This window comes from Polypterus senegalus, chromosome 13 (genome assembly GCF_016835505.1).
Source record: "Polypterus senegalus isolate Bchr_013 chromosome 13, ASM1683550v1, whole genome shotgun sequence".
Taxonomy (NCBI): Eukaryota; Metazoa; Chordata; class Cladistia; order Polypteriformes; family Polypteridae; genus Polypterus; species Polypterus senegalus.
This window is the reverse complement of record NC_053166.1, coordinates 43523167-43543653: the sequence shown is the minus strand read 5'-3', so window position 1 is coordinate 43543653 and position 20487 is coordinate 43523167.

Genomic DNA, 20487 nt, shown 5'->3' with positions numbered 1-20487 from the left:
CAACTTGTTGAAGAGGTGTTCAATGTGTTCTCGTCTCCCTGATTCCACTTTTAATAAAACTTACTCCTACCCAGTACGGGTTTCTTTCCTGTTTTATTAGTAGGGTTTGGTACTTTCCATAGAGAACTTTTTCTTTGTCAATTTTAATCACACTTAACGAGGTTTGGGATTGTTTGTTTGGGGTTTGGGGCCTTCATTCACAACTTTTGGGCATATCCCAACATCACACGCTCAAATCTTTCAAACCCTGGAAGTTGGATGTTGGCACATTTTTCATTTGTAACTTTCCTTTTAAGTCAATGTTTCTTAAAGTCCAGGATGATCGGTGTCGTTTACCATGCCAGGTCAATTAATCTGTTGGTGTAGAGCTTTACTGTTAGCCATTGTCCAGAAGCTTTTGGATTTGCTTTTGAATATTTCTTGAATCCAGGTTGCCTGTTGTTTGACTTCTAGGATTTTCCTTGGGAATTTCCAGTTGTTCCAGGTCTTTTTTCCTTCTGGTCTAAGATTGCCTAATTCCATGCATTATTCCATTCTCTGTCAGTGCTTCGGTGCTTGGAAAGAGGGAAGCTTATTATTGGGGAAATTTAGCAGACTGTTTTCTCAGCAAATATCCAGTGTTGTTTTATCATTATGTATGCTGTTTACCCTTTGACTTTTTCTGGCATCTTTATCTCTACTGCTGTATACTTGTGTCACATTAACACATAGAAATAGCGAAAGAAAAAAAGGGTGAATTTCACAACTATAGCCTAAATGAAAAACTACTTTTTAACATTTAAGTATTTAGAGTAGGAGTAGTACACTGTAAAAAAATAATGTTAAATTTACGGTAAAGTACTGGCAGCTGAGTTGCCAGAATTTTACTATAAAAAAAAATAAGGTGACAGTATTTTTAGGTCTATAAAAATGTTATTTTTACGATAAAAAACTGGCAGCTGGGTTGTCAGAATTTTACTATAACAAATAAGTTGACAATATATTTAGATCTATGGTATAACTTTGCAGTAATTAACTTTTTTCTTTACAACACATTCCAACAGAAGAGAATGTTTAACCATAACCTGAAATCCATGCCCAATAATAAACATGCCAATCACTAAACCATTAAGAAGTATTGTCAGGGTCAAACCCCAGTACACAGGTTGCACCAGTAAAGTAACAATAACCAACAGTAAACAGGTACCGGTACTTTTAAATTATACACATTGAAAACAATTCAATGTTTAAAGAAGTTAGCCCCACAGCATGATGGAACCACCACCATATTTTACTGTAGGTAGCAGGTGTTTTTCTTGGAATGCTGTGTTCTTTTTCCTCCATGCATAACGCCCCTTGTTATGCCCAAATAACTCAATTTTAGTTTCATCAGTCCACAGCACCTTATTCCAAAATGAAGCTGGCTTGTCCAAATGTACTTGAGCATACCTCAAGCGGCTCTGTTTGTGCTGTGGGTGGAGAAAAGGCTTCCTCTGCATCCCTCTCGCATACAGCATCTACTTGTGTAAAGTGCGCCGAATGGTTGAACGATGCACAGTGACTCCATCTGCTGCAAGATGATGTTGTAGGTCTTTGGTGCTGGTCTGTGGGTTGACTCTGACTGTTCTCACCATTCGTCGTTTCTGTCCATCTGAAATCTTTCTTGGTCTGCCACTTCGAGCCTTAACTTGAACTGAGCCTGTGGTCTTCCATTTCCTCAATATGTTCCTAACTGTGGAAACAGACAGCTTAAATCTCTGGGACAGCTTCCTGTATTCTTCCCCTAAACCATGATGGTGAACAATCTTTGTCTTCAGGTCATTTGAGAGTTGTTTTGTGACCCCATGTTGCTACTCTTCAGAGAAAATTAAAGGAGGAGGAAAACTTACAATTGACCCCCTTAAATACTCTTTCTCATTATAGGATTCACCTGTGTATGTAGGTCAGGGGTCACTGAGCTTACCAAGCCAATTTGAGTTCCAATAATTAGTTCTAAAAGTTTTGGAATCAATAAAATGACAACGGTGCCCAAATTTATGCACCTGCCTGATTTTGTTTGAACAATTATTGCACACTTTCTGTAAATCCAATAAACTTCATTTCACTTCTCAAATATCACTGTGTGTGTCTCCTATATGATATATTTAACTGACATTTTTTATCGTAACAACCAACGGTTTATATAGGCAAATAATGACTATTAACAAGGTTGCCCAAACCTTTGCATCCCACTGTATATATGATATTTGGAATGATTCATTTTATGACCTGTATAGTACATTTTGGAAAACATTATTCATATTATTCATATTCAGTTGCATACCTTCTTGCGGTTTTAATCAGCGACCGGGTTTTTTTTTCCAATCTTGCCCAGTCTCCACTTTTTGGTGCATGGTGCTGTTTCTTTTATACTCCACAACATGCAAAGGAAAGAATAGTACAGAGAGGTCAGTTCTGCGCTATATACAATTATCAAATTCAAATGTTCAGAGTTCCCATACACACAAGGACCGTCCTTCCTACACTTACAACATGTGTACCTGTTTCAATGTACACACTTCTCTCTATGCTGAGGTTCCTATTACATTGAAGGGGCACCTGACACTCACTGTGCTTGCTTTCCTGGGGGAAACGTAGTCTTGGAACAGAAGCTTGTCGATGTTGCATCCTCTTTTTCTTTTTCCATTGCCTTTTCTTGTAAGAAGCGACGACGAAGTTCCTCTGCAAGGTGATCCAAGAACGCTGTGTTGTTTTCTCAGTGGACCCTGTGCATGCCTTGCACAGTACAAGTGCGTTCATCTCTGCCAGGTCAAGAATATTGTAGCACACAGCAACCGGCCACCTGCGTGCTCCTGCTCGCACTGAATAAGCTCACGTCTTCTGGTGCATGATGTCAACACAGCACTGGGAAAAAAAGAAAGAGACAAATATCTGTGACATTTTGAAGGAATCATTTTATGACCTAAATAGTACCAATCAGAAAACATCATCACACTAATGCAGTATTATTTGAAAATGAACAGCATCAGTTCAGGTCTAAATTCATGGTACTTGTAAAACTTAGCTATTTTTCAGTTTTATTCTCTCAATCACAGTCACGCTCTCACCCCCCAAAATCCCTGATCTAACCCTAACTAACAGCGTCAGCATAAATTTATGAGGATGGAATAAGGTTATAAGAATACTATTTCTTGATCAACTGCTGAAATATTGTCTTCTAGTATATGACAATTAAATAACGCTGTAATGTTTTCCAAGGTGTACTGTAATACAGCATGGATTCCACCAGCTTGACACTTAAACTCACAGGTGTTTCATCTGAACATACTGCACTTTCCTACACTTTTTGAACTGTGAGAGATATTGGTGATGATTTGTTCTTGTGGCTTCTCAATGTGAATATCAGGAGTGTACATTTAAATGTGGATTGGTGAAGCCTTTAATGAGGTAATGAAGAACATATTTTGTGTGTGATAGATAGATAGATAGATAGATAGATAGATAGATAGATAGATAGATAGATAGATAGATAGATAGATAGATAGATAGATAGATAGATAGATACTTTATTCATCCCAAGGGGAAATTCACAATTATTTTGTTAAATTTTAAAAGTTGTTGGTTATCTGTGGAAATTGAACTCAGAAGTGCTGGTTTATAGATGTGTATTCTATCCGCTATGCTACTGTCAAAACTGGTTAGCACCCTTTTCTTAGGTGATACTGTACATTATATTGTATAACTAGAACAAAGAGCATTAGACCAAGATGGAAGGTAATAATGTAATGTTATCATATACACTCACCTAAAGGATTATTAGGAACACCTGCTCAATTTCTCATTAATGCAATTATCTAATCAACCAATCACATGGCAGTTGCTTCAATGCATTTAGGGGTGTGGTCCTGGTCAAGACAATCTCCTGAACTCCAAACTGAATGTCAGAATGGGAAAGAAAGGTGATTTAAGTAATGTTGAGCGTGGCATGGTTGTTGGTGCCAGACGGGCCGGTCTGAGTATTTCACAATCTGCTCAGTTACTGGGATTTTCACGCACAACCATTTCTAGGGTTTACAAAGAATGGTGTGAAGAGGGAAAAACATCCAGTATGCGACAGTCCTGTGGGCGAAAATGCCTTGTTGATGCTAGAGGTCAGAGGAGAATGGGACGACTGATTCAAGCTGATAGAAGAGCAACTTTGACTGAAATAACCACTCGTTACAACCGAGGTATGCAGCAAAGCATTTGTGAAGCCACAACACGCACAACCTTGAGGCGGATGGGCTACAACAGCAGAAGACCCCACCGGGTACCACTCATCTCCACTACAAATAGGAAAAAGAGGCTACAATTTGCACAACCTCACCAAAATTGGACAGTTGAAGACTGGAAAAATGTTGCCTGGTCTGATGAGTCTCGATTTCTGTTGAGACATTCAAATGGTTGAGTCAGAATTTGGCGTAAACAGAATGAGAACATGGATCCATCATGCCTTGTTACCACTGTGCAGGCTGGTGGTGGTGGTGTAATGGTGTGGGGGATGTTTTCCTGGCACACTTTAGGCCCCTTAGTGCCAATTGGGCATCGTTTAAATGCCACGGGCTACCTGAGCATTGTTTCTGACCATGTCCATCCCTTCATGACCACCATGTACCCATCCTCTGATGGCTACTTCCAGCAGGATAATGCACCATGTCACAAAGCTCGAATCATTTCAAATTGGTTTCTTGAACATGACAATGAGTTCACTGTACTAAAATGGCCCCCACAGTCACCAGATCTCAACCCAATAGAGCATCTTTGGGATGTGGTGGAACGGGAGCTTCGTACCCTGGATGTGCATCCTACAAATCTCCATCAACTGCAAGATGCTATCCTATCAATATGGGCCAATATTTCTAAAGAATGCTTTCAGCACCTTGTTGAATCAATGCCACGTAGTTCTGAAGGCGAAAGGGGGTCAAACACCGTATTAGTATGGTGTTCATAATAATCCTTTAGGTGAGTGTATCTATAAAAAGTTGTAAAAGTCACTTTTCATTATTTTTTGGGAGCAGATGGAGGGCACCATGTGATTGTCAAGAAATAGTAAAGTTTTATCTATGCAAAAAGTCACCACCAATTTGTGGTGTAGTGGTTAGCATATCTGTCCTTAATAGAAAAGCTATGTGGTCAAATCCTGCTCACAAAGGATTTTTATTTCAAAATCTGTCATTGGTTGTTTTGTATGTGGGCGGGGTCATAGTTTCTCAGGAATTACCTAAAGTTACTTGGGAAGCAGGTACAAGGTGGCAGTATAAAAAAATGTCTTTTTGCACTCATGCACTTTTGAAGTATTGGGAAATTATTCATGCTGTTTCTTATTGTCAATATTGTGAGTGTACACATCAATAAGGAATACTTAAGTTGTTAGTGAGGGAATGAGAAACTCTTTGTGCCTGTGGATCTGAATGAGCCTTGAGTGGAAAATGAGGCTAAATGAAAGGAGGCGTATGAAAGTTAAGTGTGCATCATGGAAAAGCTGAAAAGCAGTGGCAAGCAATAATGACAGGTATATGGAAATAGTTGTTTATCATTAAAGGAAAACGTGAAGGTCACACATGGGAATTGAACTGTAATTCATTGGTTGAGAGGCATGCATGCTAACCACTAATCCACCAGTAAGCCTTGGCTACAGTTCTTTCTCAGTTGACACTGTATATCAGACTGTAATATTTGAACAAAGAGCAAGAGATAGAGGTGAAAGGAAATAATGGAACTGTGCCTCATATATGGATTGAGTTCTAAAACTCACTTTTACTCAGTTTTGGAGGCAGGAGGTGGACATTGTTTGACTTAGAATAACTAGAAAGGTGTGTAATGTTTCCAAAGGAATTGTGGTGTAGTGGTTAGCATAACTGCCCTTAAAAGAACAGTTTTGAGTTCAAATCCCTGGCCATGATGTATTCATTTTTATCATTATGAAATATTTCATAATGCATAATTGCATCATTTTATTTTCTCAGGTATTGCCCATTGTTATTTGGGGAGCAGCTACAAGGTGTAAGCATGAAAACATTTCAGTATCCTGGTGACAAGGTAAATATAGAGTAATGTGTTGAAATGTGGAGTTTCAACAGATGTAGTTGTGATTCTGGGCCTTAAAAATGGGAAGTTTCGAAAATGGTACATGTCCATTGCTCTATGGTGTGTTTCTGTGAAAATAACAAGGCACTGTAGCTGTGGGAGAAATACGGAAAATTCAGTTGGGGTTGCAGCTCTAGGACCGATGGTGTAGTGGTCAGTGGTAGTTGTGTGTTAATAACTTATGTGATGTCACCCTACGGGTTCCTGAGTCATGGAGGAGCAGTAAATTGAGGTAACCACACATATCAAAAGCTTCTTCATGAGAGTCCAAAAAGGATCATTGTATGCATTCCTCCAACATCACCAGACCCAGGTATGCTATACAATTAAAGTCAACAGCATGGAAAAAATACAAATCTTTTTTTTTTTATAGGTAAAACGTGCCACCTTGTTATGAAATCTGCAATTGTTTGCGTTGTCTGTGTGGTAATAAATGGACAGTGCAAGTGCTTGGGTGACTAGTATTATTGTGTGTGAATACTGGTGTTGATCAGATAATTTGTGAGTGTTTCTCACAGCAAATATGCCATGTTCGCCAGTGACCTTGTTGGCAGAATAATTTCCTGAAAATTCATTGTGTGGCCAGCTTAGACTCATTTTCATCTTCTAATTCCCTAGTGTATTATCACAGAAGTTTAGCCAGTGTTGCTATATTGGATGGGACAGCCCCTCAAGTATCCTAATATTTCACTAAATAAATTGTAAATATAGTGTAAAAATTGTACACTAAATTGAGTATGCTAATAGTACACTAAAAATGACTGGAAAACTTGCAATAATTTGTAAACACAAAATCGTTTTTTCGTGTCTGCTGTTTCTATAAAAGGGTGACAATGAGTTAAATCCCAATGGATGTTTTTCAAATGTTGATGAGCAATAAGCAAAAGGTATCACTGAAAACCGCAGGACACAAAAAAGGGGAAAAAAAAACAGTATGAGGAAAGTTTGAAGAATTACAATGTTTCTGTTTGGGGATCATTGTGCACAACTGAGCTGCTGCCACAGAACTAACTGCTCTATGGATGATTCATTCAGGCATTTCAAGGTCTTTTGGGCACTTTGTTGTAATGAACGTATCTGCTGAATGTACTTCGTAGTAACAAGATTTCTATAGACTTGTGTCATATGGGGAAACTGTTGGGACCAAAAAAATACTTCGTTGTAATGAAAATTTTGTTGTAAAGATATTCATTGTAACGGAATTTTACCTGTATTTTAAAAGCAAAGAAAACTAGGACTCAATTCTGTGCAAGAAGTAAGGTGGCTGTAAGTTTGATTTCTTAATTTAGTACGGATGAGGAGGTCCCACTTGGAGTGTAGGGCATTGTGATATTCTTACATTAAATTGGGGTGGAGGTTTCTCCCCCTTAAAGTTTCGAGCACAAACATATATGTAGTGTTTTATGTATGGTATTGTATATTGTATCGGGTTTGACTCTGTGTTTGGGTTTGTGCGTATTTGTCCTGTGATGGATAGGCATCTTGTCCTGCTTTGTGCCGTTTTCTTTCTGTGACAGGCTGTAGCTGCCCCATGACCCTGCCCTGGAAAAGCTTAGGAAGCTTAGGTTTGACAGAGGAATGGATGGATGGTAATACGAGGTCCTACTTGCATAGTAACTGTGATCTCTTAACCTATGAACATAGTAGACAAAAGCTTCAGTTAGCAGAAGTGAACAGATTTCATGGAGAAAAAAGACCTATTGGGATTCCATGATTGGTTATGTTAGGGGAAATGCTCCGTAAATAAAGAATAGTCATGAGCCGCTGTTAAAAATGCATCCAAAGATGAAAGTTCTTGTGTTATTTTAAAAAATGGTGCCACTTTGTGGTCTTGTTTAGTGCAGCATGGCAGATTCACTTGTCTCAACAGAGCAGCCTCTTTTACAAGTTGGGTTCATTTACATTGCACAGCTATAAAGCATTTTCATTACACTAATCAAAGAACAGATAAATGGTATGTTCTTCAAACAGACCTGTATCTTGAGTATTACCTCAAAGTTACAAATAGTTATACAGAATAAAACTCTGGTAAATATGTGGTTCATGGAATATGACTTCTTATTTGTAAACAAACTCTATTTTATAGCTTTGTCTGGGGTGTTTTATTTAGTTGTAGTGCTGTTAACTGGATGTATCAGAAGGGCAGTGTAAGTAAGAAATTTTCTTTATACAACGTTTTTAGATTTTGTGTTTTATTTTTACCATTAGGCAAGTATTATTGTTTCTGCGTCTACTTTTGAGCTTCTAGTGAAAAAATGTGTACACTCACAACCACAGCACCTGGCACCATCACTGGAGGTAACAGTGAGTACAAACCTTTGAACTGTGTGTCTTCCTTGAGCTTCCCTGAACTTTGTCCTTCCATTTCTCACCACACTGTACATGCCAATCATGATCCTGTCTCTTTATTCCTGTCACTGTCACATCACGTAGTATTACATTTCTAAGCACAAATTTCATGATCAACTCTCATATTATATTTTCATAAGTTGAAAAGATAGATAATGCTTACATATGGAAATCAGCAAACTTAACACAGAGCTCCACTGAGCAAACAATGCAGATCTTTTCACCACACTTCTCTACCAATGCAATCCAATGTGAAAATTGTATTATATTTACAGTTAGAGGCATGAGTCTGAATTAAAGAAAAAAACATGTTCAGGTGACCAGAGGAGGGACTGAGCCCATGACCCCCAGGCTTACAATGTACATATCCAAATACTGACAGTGATGTGACTGCTAAGCTATCACTAGTGCACTACACAGTATAGATTGTACTGTCACAGTATGCATACATATATACTCAGCAAAAAAAGAAACGTCCCTTTTTCAGGACTGTGTATTTCAACAATAATGTTTTAAAAATCCAAATAACTTTACAGATCTTCATTGTAAAGGGTTTAAATAATGTTTTCCATGCATGTTCAATTAACCATAATCAATTAATTAACATGCACCTGTGGAATGGTCGTTAAGACCTTAACAGCTTACAGAAAGTAGGCATTTAAGGTCACAGTTCTAAAAACGCAGGACACTAAAGAGACTTGTCTACCGACTGTGAAAAACATTCAAAGAAAGATGCCCAGGGTCCCTGCTCATCTGCGTGAACGTGCATTAGGCATGCTGTAGGGAGGCATGAGGACTGCTGATGTGGCTAGGGCAATAAATTGCCATGTCCGCACTATGAGACGCCTAAGACAGAGCTACAGGGAGACAGGAAGGACAGCTGATCATCCTTGCAGTGGAAGACCACGTGTAACAACACCTGCACGGGATCGGCACATCCGAATATCACACCTGCGTGACAGGTACAGGATGGCCACAACAACTGCCCGAGTCACACCAGGAACACACAATCCCTCCATCAGTGCTCAGACTGTCCGCAATAGGCTGAGAGAGGCTGGACTGAGGGCTTGTAGGCCTGTTGTAAGGCAGGTCCTTACCAGACATCACCAGCAACAACGCCGCCTATGGGCACAAACCCACCTTCGCTGGACCAGACAGGAGTGGCAAAAAGTGCTCTTCACTGATGAGTCACGGTTTTGTCTCACCAGGGGTGATGGACGGATTCGTGTTTATCGTCGAAGGAATTGAGCACATCTGGGACCTGTTCGATCGTAGGGTGAGGGCTAGGGCCATTCCCCCCAGAAATATCCAGAAACTTGTGCCTTGGTGGAAGAGTGGGGTAACATCTCACAGCAAGAACTGACAAATCTGGCCCAGTCCATGAGGAGGAGATGCACTGCAGTACTTCAAGCAGCTGGTGGCCACACCAGATACTGACTGGTATTTTTGATTTTGAGCCTCCCTTCATTCAGGGACACATTGTGAAACATTTTTAGTTTATGTCTTATGGTGTTGACTCTTTTAGTGTTCATACAAATATTTACAAATTAAGTTTACTGAAAGTAAAAACAGTTGAAAGTCAGAGGACATTTCTTTTTTTGCTGAGTATATATGGGGAATGGATGAATTAGACACGCCTTTCAATGCAACTTTTCATGGGGCGGCAGACATTGAGGTTTAGTTCTTTTCATAATATCAATCAAATACAGCAAAAGGCATTAGACTGAAGTAAAAAAGAATTGACCATAAAGTGTCAAAAGATGGGATTGAACCCATGACTTCCAGGATCATAATGTACATAATGTTATTTTTACAGCATTTTGACCACTAGGCTACATGAACTGCTGCTACAACCTTCCTATCACAACAGATTGTATCTGTGAAGTGTACATGTACAGGATAAGGGGAAAAGGCACACAATGGATGAATTAGACATGCTTGTCAGACAGGGTTCAACCAATGAGTTTCCACATTGTTACTCCACGTGAGTAGTCAGCTTAATATAAAGGAAACTGAAGATGCCTCAGTGACTACCTGCTACTCTATGTAGCACCATGGAGGCAAGTGGGGTGGGGTTCATAGACAGAGCAAGAGGAAGGGCTCTATGAAGGAGATAAAGAGTGTGAAATGAGACACAGGCAACACTAGTTGGCCATGTCATCAACCATGACCTGAACATGAGAGAAGCAGGTCAAAGTGTGTGGCCCCATGTGTCACATTTCACAGTGGCTGGTATAATGTAATGTTTTGAAAATTAAAATGGGTACAGTAATGGTAGAGAAAAACTTAAGGTAAATGTAGATCGGGATATGTCACATTTCACAAGAAATTCAATAAGATGAGTAAATGTGTGTATTTTCAGAATTGCAAAAAGACCCTGAAAGAGAGAGATGCAGCCTGTCTTTGCTGCTGACCAACAGATTGCAATAGTAAGTATGGTACTGGCCAACAATGCCACTGCACACTGAAATAGCAAAATGGATTGCAGTGTTTATCATTTCTCCTATCAGTGTGTAGTTGATGTTTAGGACAAGCTGTCGTGTATATAGTTTGTATAAGATGAGCTGTAGTATGTAAAAAGTGAGAAAGAACTGTAAACAAATGTGAATGGAGCCACAGTGCAGAATAATGCATAGAACTACTGTACTGCATGTATTATCACACACGTGCATTTCATCCTGGAAACTGTCTCAATTCAAGTTCAAGTCTGAGATTTTTAAATATTGAGAAAACGTAATGACATGAATGTAATAGACCCTGATTGGTGACTACTGTCTTCCACCTTTGATCGGCTCAAGAGGTTTCTAGTTTATAGATCTCTTAGTGAGAGACGTTATAGAGAAAGTGTTTTTTTAGCCTCTCACTTTGAATAGCAAGAGTTTAGATATAAATGTTGAATATTTAAGTCTTTAGTGAAATAATTAGAATCACTTTGTTGTTGACTCAAGTAAAGCACATGCAGCAAAGTGTGCATCATTGAAAACCTGATGAGCATAGTGTGCAATATTGACAACTATATAAACATTTTTGTGCATTTTTCTTAGAGAAAATATTTAAGGTTATAAATGGGAATTGAACTCAGGTCTGTTGGATCATGGGCATGTATGCTATCCACTATGCTACCACCAAAACTGACCAGATGGTCTTTCTCAGTTGATACTGTACACCATTCTGTATGATTGTAACAAGATCAAGAAATTGAGATTGAAGATCAATGTAGAAGTGCACCTCATGTTGAGTAACTTCAGAAACTGTGGTGTAATGTTTAGGAAATCTGGGCATTAAATGAAAAGCAAAGGGTTCAATTCATGTTAAAGATAGTACGGTTTTTAATATTTTTGAAATAATCTTCTTTATCTGTATTGTATGCATCTGTTGTACTGGAAATGCAAGTATAAAATGGCAACAGGAAAAAAATCTGTTTTGCACCCATCTTCTTTTTGAAGTGTGAGAGATGTTATTGAGACTGAGTTTTTTTAGCCTCTCACTTTGAATAGCAAGAGTTTAGATATAAATGTTGAAAATGTAAGTCTGAAGTGAAATAATTAGAATCACTTTGTTGTTGACACAAGTAAAGCATGTGCAGCAAAGTGTACATCATTGAAAAGCTGACGAGCAGTAGCGTACAATATTAACAAGTATATAATTTCCTTTTTTTATGATTTAAGGTCATAAATGGGAATTGACTCTTGGTTGATGGGCATGTATGCAATCCACTACACTACCACCACACCTGGTCAGGAGGTCTTTCTCAGTTGATACTGTACATCATACTGTATGATTTGAACAAGATTAAGGGATTGAGGTGAAAGATCAATGTAGAAGTGGACCTCATATGTGGAATAACTTTACAAACTATGGTATAATTTTATTTTGCCCAATATGTAACTTTGAAGAAATAGAAAGGTGTGATATTTTTTAGAAAAAAATAACAAGAAGTAGTGGTTAGCATATTATGCCCAGGAACTGAACCCACAGCTTCTCCTTTAAGGGCAGATATGCTAACCACTACACCACCTCTTCTTTTTATTGTTTTGGAGTTAATTTTATATGCTTAGTCTGGTGATCACTGTTTGCCAACTTCTGTGGGCGCAAGAGGTGTCCAACTTAATGAACTCTTAGTGACTGCTGATTGGGTGGAGGAGTGTGGAGATAATGAAAGAGCATGCCACTTTTGTAACAACTGGATGTTAGAATCGGTTCAGTGGTGAGATTCACGTAACGGGTGCACCCTTTGTGCAGTGTCCATGTTTCCCTGTGTTGGTTTTCTCAAGGTGGTCTGGTTTCCTCTCACAGTCCACAGATAAGCAGGATTCTTGGATTGTTGTTGATGCGAAATTGTCCCTTGATTTGTGTGTAGTTGGTGTCCTTCCTAGGGATTATTTCTTGTTCCCAAGACTTTCTGGGATAGACACCCACTTCTCTTCATTTCTGTTCTGGGTAAGCAGGGTTAAAGATTGATTTCAGGAAACACTTGTAAAATAATGACTTACCTAAAGATTACATTCATGAGGTATGGATGGTGGCTGTGTCACAAGAACGAGTCGGAGACATCATAAAGATTTGGGGCAGCCACCCGTATATTATTTTCTCGGCTGAAAAAGTTGCTTTTTTTCATAGCACGATGTACCTAGGTCAGAGTCCAAAACAGAACTATCTGTATGGAGGCAAGATGGCAGGGAAATGACATTATCGGTGCAAGTTACTGGGAGTGGTGTCCTCATGCCTGGAAGTGACATCATCATCGGGGCTGGAAACAGGTGGGATTTCCTGGGAATGTTCTACAAGGGACTGAGAGAGATAATCAGTACACTCCACCTCCCCCTGGCCTGGCGTAGAATTGCTATTGTTTAGGCCCTTCAGCTGTTTCCCATGCACATGTGTGTCACAACTGGTACCGATTTTTAAGAAAAAGGGGGATGTGCAGAACTGTAGTAAATACAAGGGGATACAATTGATGAGCCACAGCATGAAATTATGGAAAAGAGTCGTGGAAGCTAGATTAAGAAGGGAGGTGATGATTAGTGAGCAGCAGTATGGTTTCGTGCCAAAAAAGAACACCACAGATGCGATGTTTGCTCTGAGAGTGTTGATGGAGAAGTATAGAGGAGGCCAGAAGGACTTGCATTATGTCTTTGTGGACTTAGAGAAAGCATATGACAGGGTGCTTGGAGAGGAGTTTTGATATTGTATGAGGAAGTTGGGAGTGGCAGAGAAGTACGTAAGAGTTGTACAGGATATGTACAAGGGAAGTGTAACAGTAGTGAGGTCTGTGATAGGAGTATAAAGTTGTATAAAGGAATAAAAATATCTGAATACTAATGCAGAGAAAACACCAACCCATTCAAACAATAAAGTAAATATACTGTCCATGCAGTCGGAGGCGGTGTTCTGAGGGGGAATTGCTACATGTGTCCCTGAGACCCATTTCCTGCATGATTTTAGAGCATATTTTTTCCTAGAAATCAAAACCTGGACAACTCATCATCAATACTGGGGTTTGGGCTTAAAATGAAGGCTAAAAGATAGACATCGGTTCAAAAAATAACAAGAACGAAACAGTAATAATAATGATTATCCAAGAGGCTTAGAAAAAGATACACAAACACTACAAAAGAAAGTGAAACGATCAAAAGAGCAAGAGGACTGCACGTCTCTTTGACTGCGTTCCCTACAGCAGGTGGAATTCAAGGTATAAGCATCTCTCAAAAAAAGTCTTACACAAAAACCTGTGTTTATACAGTGAACCCTCGTTTATCACGGTTAATTCGTTCCAGACTCTACCGTGATAAATGAATTTTCGCGAAGTAGGATTCTTTATTTATAAATCGAATATTTTTGCAGTTAGAGTATAAAAAACCTGTTTACGACCTTCTAAATACGTTTTTTAACATTATTAGAACCCTCTAGACATGAAATAACACACTTTAGTCACCATTACACTCATATTACCCAATATATTAGACAAAATAAGAGAAAATGAGACATATTAGACGCTACAAATATCATATTACTAGCAGAATACCTGCGCTTCGCAGCAGAGAAGTAGTGTGTTAAAGAAGTTATGAAAAAGAAAAGGAAAAATTTTAAAAATAACGTAACATGATTGTTAATGTAATTGTTTTGTCATTGATATGAGTGTTGTTCTCATATCTATATATATATATATCTATCTATATATCTATATATATATATGTATATATATGTATATGTATATATATATATATATACATATATATATATATATATATCTATACTAATAAAAGGCAAAGCCCTCACTCACTCACTCACTCACTCACTCACTCATCACTAATTCTCCAACTTCCCGTGTAGGTAGAAGGCTGAAATTTGGCAGGCTCATTCCTTACAGCTTACTTACAAAAGTTGGACAGGTTTCATTTCGAAATTCTACGCCTAATGGTCATAACTGGAAGGTATTTTTCTCCATTATCTGTAATGGAGTTGAGCTGGAATGACGTGGGGGGGCGGAGTTTCGTGTGACATCATCACGCCTCCCACGTAATCACGTGAACTGACTGTCAACGCAGTGCGTAGAAAACCAGGAAGACCTCCAAAAAGCGCTTAAGAAAACATGCATTATATAATTGAGAAGGCAGCGAAACAATAAGAAGCGGCAGTGACATATACTACCATATTCATGAGTGATGCTACCTCGAAAAGAAAGCAAGGTGTAAACCTAAACTTTAAATTAAGTTCATAGACAGGCTACCGCTGGCGTTTCACATGCCCACAGGTAATGCGGGATACAAGTTTAATGAGAGGACGAGGATATAAGCGAGTTTTGATCACTTTGTAACTAAGTTAAAATTGTAGGTGAAGGGGTGTGCTAATGCAAATTCCGAGACTGTGTTTGTGGGGATTGACAGTTAAGGCGGGTGGGGAGTCACGTCATCATCTCCCTCCCATTCATCTAATTTCGCTCTGAGCTGAGCTCGCTGCTAACGCCGTCTTCCGAAGCAACTTTGTCAGACTGCCACCAAATACTCACAGAAAAATCCACAAGTTAATACACACGCTGTCTCTAGAGTTTCTACACACTGAATCCTCCAGGCACTACTTACAAAAGGTCACATTGACAATCGTGTTACGTTATTTTTAAAACTTTCCTTTTCTTAGCACAAGCACAGCTGAGAAGCTTGATGCATGTGCTCCATAAGCGTTAAAAATAATGCATTTAATCACACTTTGCATTACAAGCAGATTACATTGATCAGCGCATCCCAATTCATTTTACCCTCGCACCACCTTAGTTTGAGAAGAAGTATGAAAAAATATGAGGTTAACACAGAAAAACAGATCACCAATTCAAGCTTTATGAATAATCGATTCGCCATCAATAATTGTTTTGGTAAAGCCATCCTCCTTCCATTTTATAATTTTTCCGCCACTAGCCATGATTAAATGAACGGTAAAAAGTAAGAGCAAAGCGAGGGTGACTTATTTAGGCAGGCATATATATGACAGCAACACTCATGACAATGTCAATCATGTTACGTTATTATTAAAATGTTTCCTTTTCTTTTCATTACTTCTTTAACACACTACTTCTCTGCAGTAGCGGGTATTTTGATATATATATAATATATGAATGACCTCCAAAGATCGCTGAGACTTTTGATATCATGAACGAGTCTGCAAAACTGTGGTCTCCTGCCCAGCAAAAGTCGAGCAGCCAGCGTGCGTGCATAGCTGTGCCGGCCTTTGAGACGCTGACTGCGCTTCTGCCTTAAGTCAAAGTGAGCACTTTTAATTTTTTTCATCCTCCCCCTGCGCTATAGCCCAGACAAGTGCAAACACGGGACCCCTTTTCTACACCACGGCAAAATAATATTAAGGCAATTCACACTTTCTTTTGCACGTGCCATCACAGCCGATTAATGACAGGAACGTCTCACCAGTCTACACAAGACCCACCGCGACTGTCCCCAAAAGCCGATCATAACGTCAGCGAACACATCTCTCTATACTATATAAAAGAAAAAGGCAACTTTCCTTTCTTTACACCTTTTTTCCTTTTATCCCAAACCAAAGCCTTTCTCGCTTAACACTGCAGAGGACACAAAACTAATTTTCTTTAAATGCCGGTAAGGCACATTACCAGAGGCACAAATTTGAACGCTCACATAGAAAATGTAATTTCTATACCACAGCCGTCGTGTAGCGCCTTTCAAAAGGGATCTACTACCGAGAGATGATCCATATACATTTTAGCTGCTGTTAGTTACTTACCTGTTGTGTTACACAGTCTTTAAAATGTAGTTTACCCAACCACTCCAGTAGTGCTCAATGTACCTGTACTTCTTAAAACGTTAATGTTTTACTGTTTAATAACTTATAGACTATATTTTATTATTTCTCACTTGCACTCAGTGACCAAAGCTATACACACACATATATAAAAGCTATACACACAAGTATATGTATGTGTATATATATGTATGTGTATATATATATATATATATATACACACACACACACACACACACACATACATACATACGTACATACGTACGTACATACATACATACATACATACAATTTGTGTGTGTGTATATATGATGTAGATAGGTATGTATATATATATGTGTATATGTAGATATGTATATAGATATGTAGATATGAAGATATGTACGTGTATATATATGTGTATATATATATATATATAGTGTGTGTGTGTGTGTGTATATATATATATATATGACAGCAGCAATCCAAGCTGTGAGAAAACAGTAAAAAGGAGGCGTGTCAGACGTCGTGGTACATTTTCTGATGCAGCTAGACGAAAATAACTTTGTGCCGCCGCCAAATACACAAAACAATTACTTTGACAATCATGTTACATTATTTTTAAAATGTTTCCTTTTCTTTTTCATAACTTCTTTAACACACTACTTCTCCGCTGCTAGCTGGTATATATATATATATATATATATATATATATATATATATATATACATATATATATATATATATAGATAGATATGAGAACAACACTCATATCAATGACAAAACAATTACATTAACAATCATGTTACGTTATTTTTAAAATTTTTCCTTTTCTTTTTCGTACCTTCTTTAACACACTACTTCTCCGCTGTGAAGCGCGGGTATTCTGCTAGTATATATATATAGCAAAATACCCGTGCAGCGGCGAAGTAGTGCATTAAAAATTTTTATTAATTAAACTTAATTAAATTAAACCTTTTTAAACTGTGGGGAAATATGCCAATAATTATTTGTTAAGGATCTCTTTGTATACCATGTTGTCAGTTCGGCCCTCCGGTTGTAACATGACCAAGCTGTGCGCTGAGCTTACTCTTGAGCATGCAACGTACAGTTGGACATGTGAACAGTAATCTTGTCTCAAACCTCACAGCTTGGATTGCTGCTGTCATAATCGGTTTGAGTTTCATGGTTTGTTTCAATTACGACAGTATTTGCAGGATTTGTTGTGTTGAAGTGACATTTGGCATCTGTCAAGCGTTGTAAGCACACAACCGGTTTCATCAATAAAATCACATCCAGCTTTTGAGAGTTTAAACATTCATAAAAATCAAATTGTCCACTACTGAAATCGTCACCTGTGAATCTAAGATGTTTAAGAGGCATTGGCGGTTGTCTAAAGGTGTAAAATATTTGGCCATTTCGGTACACTTGAAAGCGACAACCGAACAATTCAGCGGCAGCCATCAACTCACATGGAGAACCATAGGTGAAGGACTTAAGCATTTCACTCTTCTATTGCTCCTGTGTAGTATAATTATCTCCTGTACCGTCATCAGTCCACACCTTGAACCTGTCCCAGTCATTCAATACATAAGACAGAATGTTCCTCCGGATATCAAGAGTGAGCCTGATATGGCCGTGCAATATGTAACAAAGAGAATGGAAAAGGTAGGTGGTATCTCCAGGCATGGAAACCAGTCGGTAAGTGACAGTTCTTTGATCGATAGTGATCATCTCGATAGACATGGTAATGGGGGTTGGAATGATAAAGGAAACGGGTACCTGAGCAATGTAAAGTAAGTGTAAAATACCTATACAATAACTATAATTGTAATAAACAAACAATAAGACAGCAGAGAAGCCGTGGATTAAACAAAAAGGCTGTAGTTATCAGTAGGGAGACGTGAATCCCGTGGCGAACCAAGGAAGGGAATGTAGAGACTGGAGCGACGGACAGTCTTATATAGGCAGGCAGCCAGCCAACAACGTGGGAGGCGTTGGGATGAGGGACCCAACGCCGCCTCACACGATGACCGAGGTGCAGGCTATGGACATATATATGTACGTAAGTAGGATTCAGTTAGCGTTGGGAACCCGTGTACCAAATTTCTTGAAGATGGGCCCATAAGTAACAAAGACTGTTGAAAAGTTCAATATGGCGGCCGACAGTGGCATCATACCACCGAAAAAGTATGTACATTGGTTTCGGTTAGCGCAGGGATGCCGCCTACCAAATTTCGTGAAGATGGGGCCATGAATAAGAAAGTTCAATATGGCAGACGTTGTTGACCGTTATGACCGTTACGCGTAGAATTTCGAAATGCAATCTGCTTAACTTTTGTAAGTAAGCTGTAAGGAATGGGCCTGCCAAATTTCAGACTTCTACCTACACGGGAAGTTGGAGAATTAGTGACGTTTAGAAAATTCAATATGGCGGCAGACAATGGCGTCATACCACCGAAATAAGTACGTACGTCGGTTTTGGTTAGCGCCGGGAAGCCACCTACCAAATTTCGTGAAGATGGGGTCAGCCTTCTACCTACACGGGAAGTTTGAAAATTGGTGACGTTGGAAAGTTCAATATGGCGGCCGACAGTGGCGTCATACCATCGAAATAAGTAAGTACATCAGTTTCGGTTAGCGCCGGGAAGCCGCCTACCAAATTTCGTGAAGATGGGGCCATAAATAAGAAAGTTCAACATGGCGGACGTTGTCGATCGTTATCAACCGTTATGACCGTTACGTGTAGTATTTCTAAATGAAACCTGCTTAACTTTTGTAAGTAAGCTGTAAGGAATAAGCCTGCCAAATTTCAGCCCTCCACCTACACGGGAAGTTGGAGAATTAGTGATGAGTCAGTCAGTCAGTCAGTCAGTCAGTGAGTCAGTGAGGGCTTTGCCTTTTATTATTATAGATTACTAGGTTCACCCGCCTTTTAAGGCAACCGACTTTTATCCTCAATTTGTGTGCGCTCCATGTGTACATCAGACATGTAAGTGTAGGGAATGAGAACATTAAAGTGCCCATTCATAACATCTCCCGAAAACCTAAGTTTTTTTATCCCCTCGAGTGCCTGTCTAAAGTCGTACAATGTCAGCCCGAATCTGTACCGCTAAAGACGGAGTTTCATGCACTAAATAAGCTATAGATGAGAATAAGCAAGCACCATCTCCCCTGATATTTACTACGCGGTGAGGCATTTGTACTCCATCAACATTAATTATTTCCAGAGACATAATTTTGTCTATTTTTCCAGCGCATCACGCACAAAAGCAAGGGAACAATGGGAGCACCAGAACTCTGCTCACATCGCGTCACTTCGTAATGCAAGCTGCAAGTAGTAAGTCTGTGATAAACGGAATACCGCTATGCTTTGCACACACGGGACGGAAGGACAATCCCGACCGCTTTTATATAGTAGATTATTGTACTGTACATTTAATTACACACACACACAGTTCTTACACACAACCACTAACCTATGAAGGCACAACCTCAGTAGGAGAGTCTTCAGGTGGTGCAGTATCTTCAGCAGGTGCATCGTTGTCTTCTTCCACTGAAGGAGTACTAAGAGTAAGCAGTGGGTATCTGGATGCGCGGCTGAAGAACATCTTGATAGGCAGTTGCTGGCGCTGTCTTTTCATATGTGTGAGGAGGCTTTTGTAGGGTATTGCCATCTTTGATCATATCCAAGAGTTTCACCTTCTCCTGGATAGTAAGCATCTTCCTCCGGAACTTAGTTTTATTGTCAGAAGGCTTAGAAAAAGCAGCATGTTTAGGAGCCAT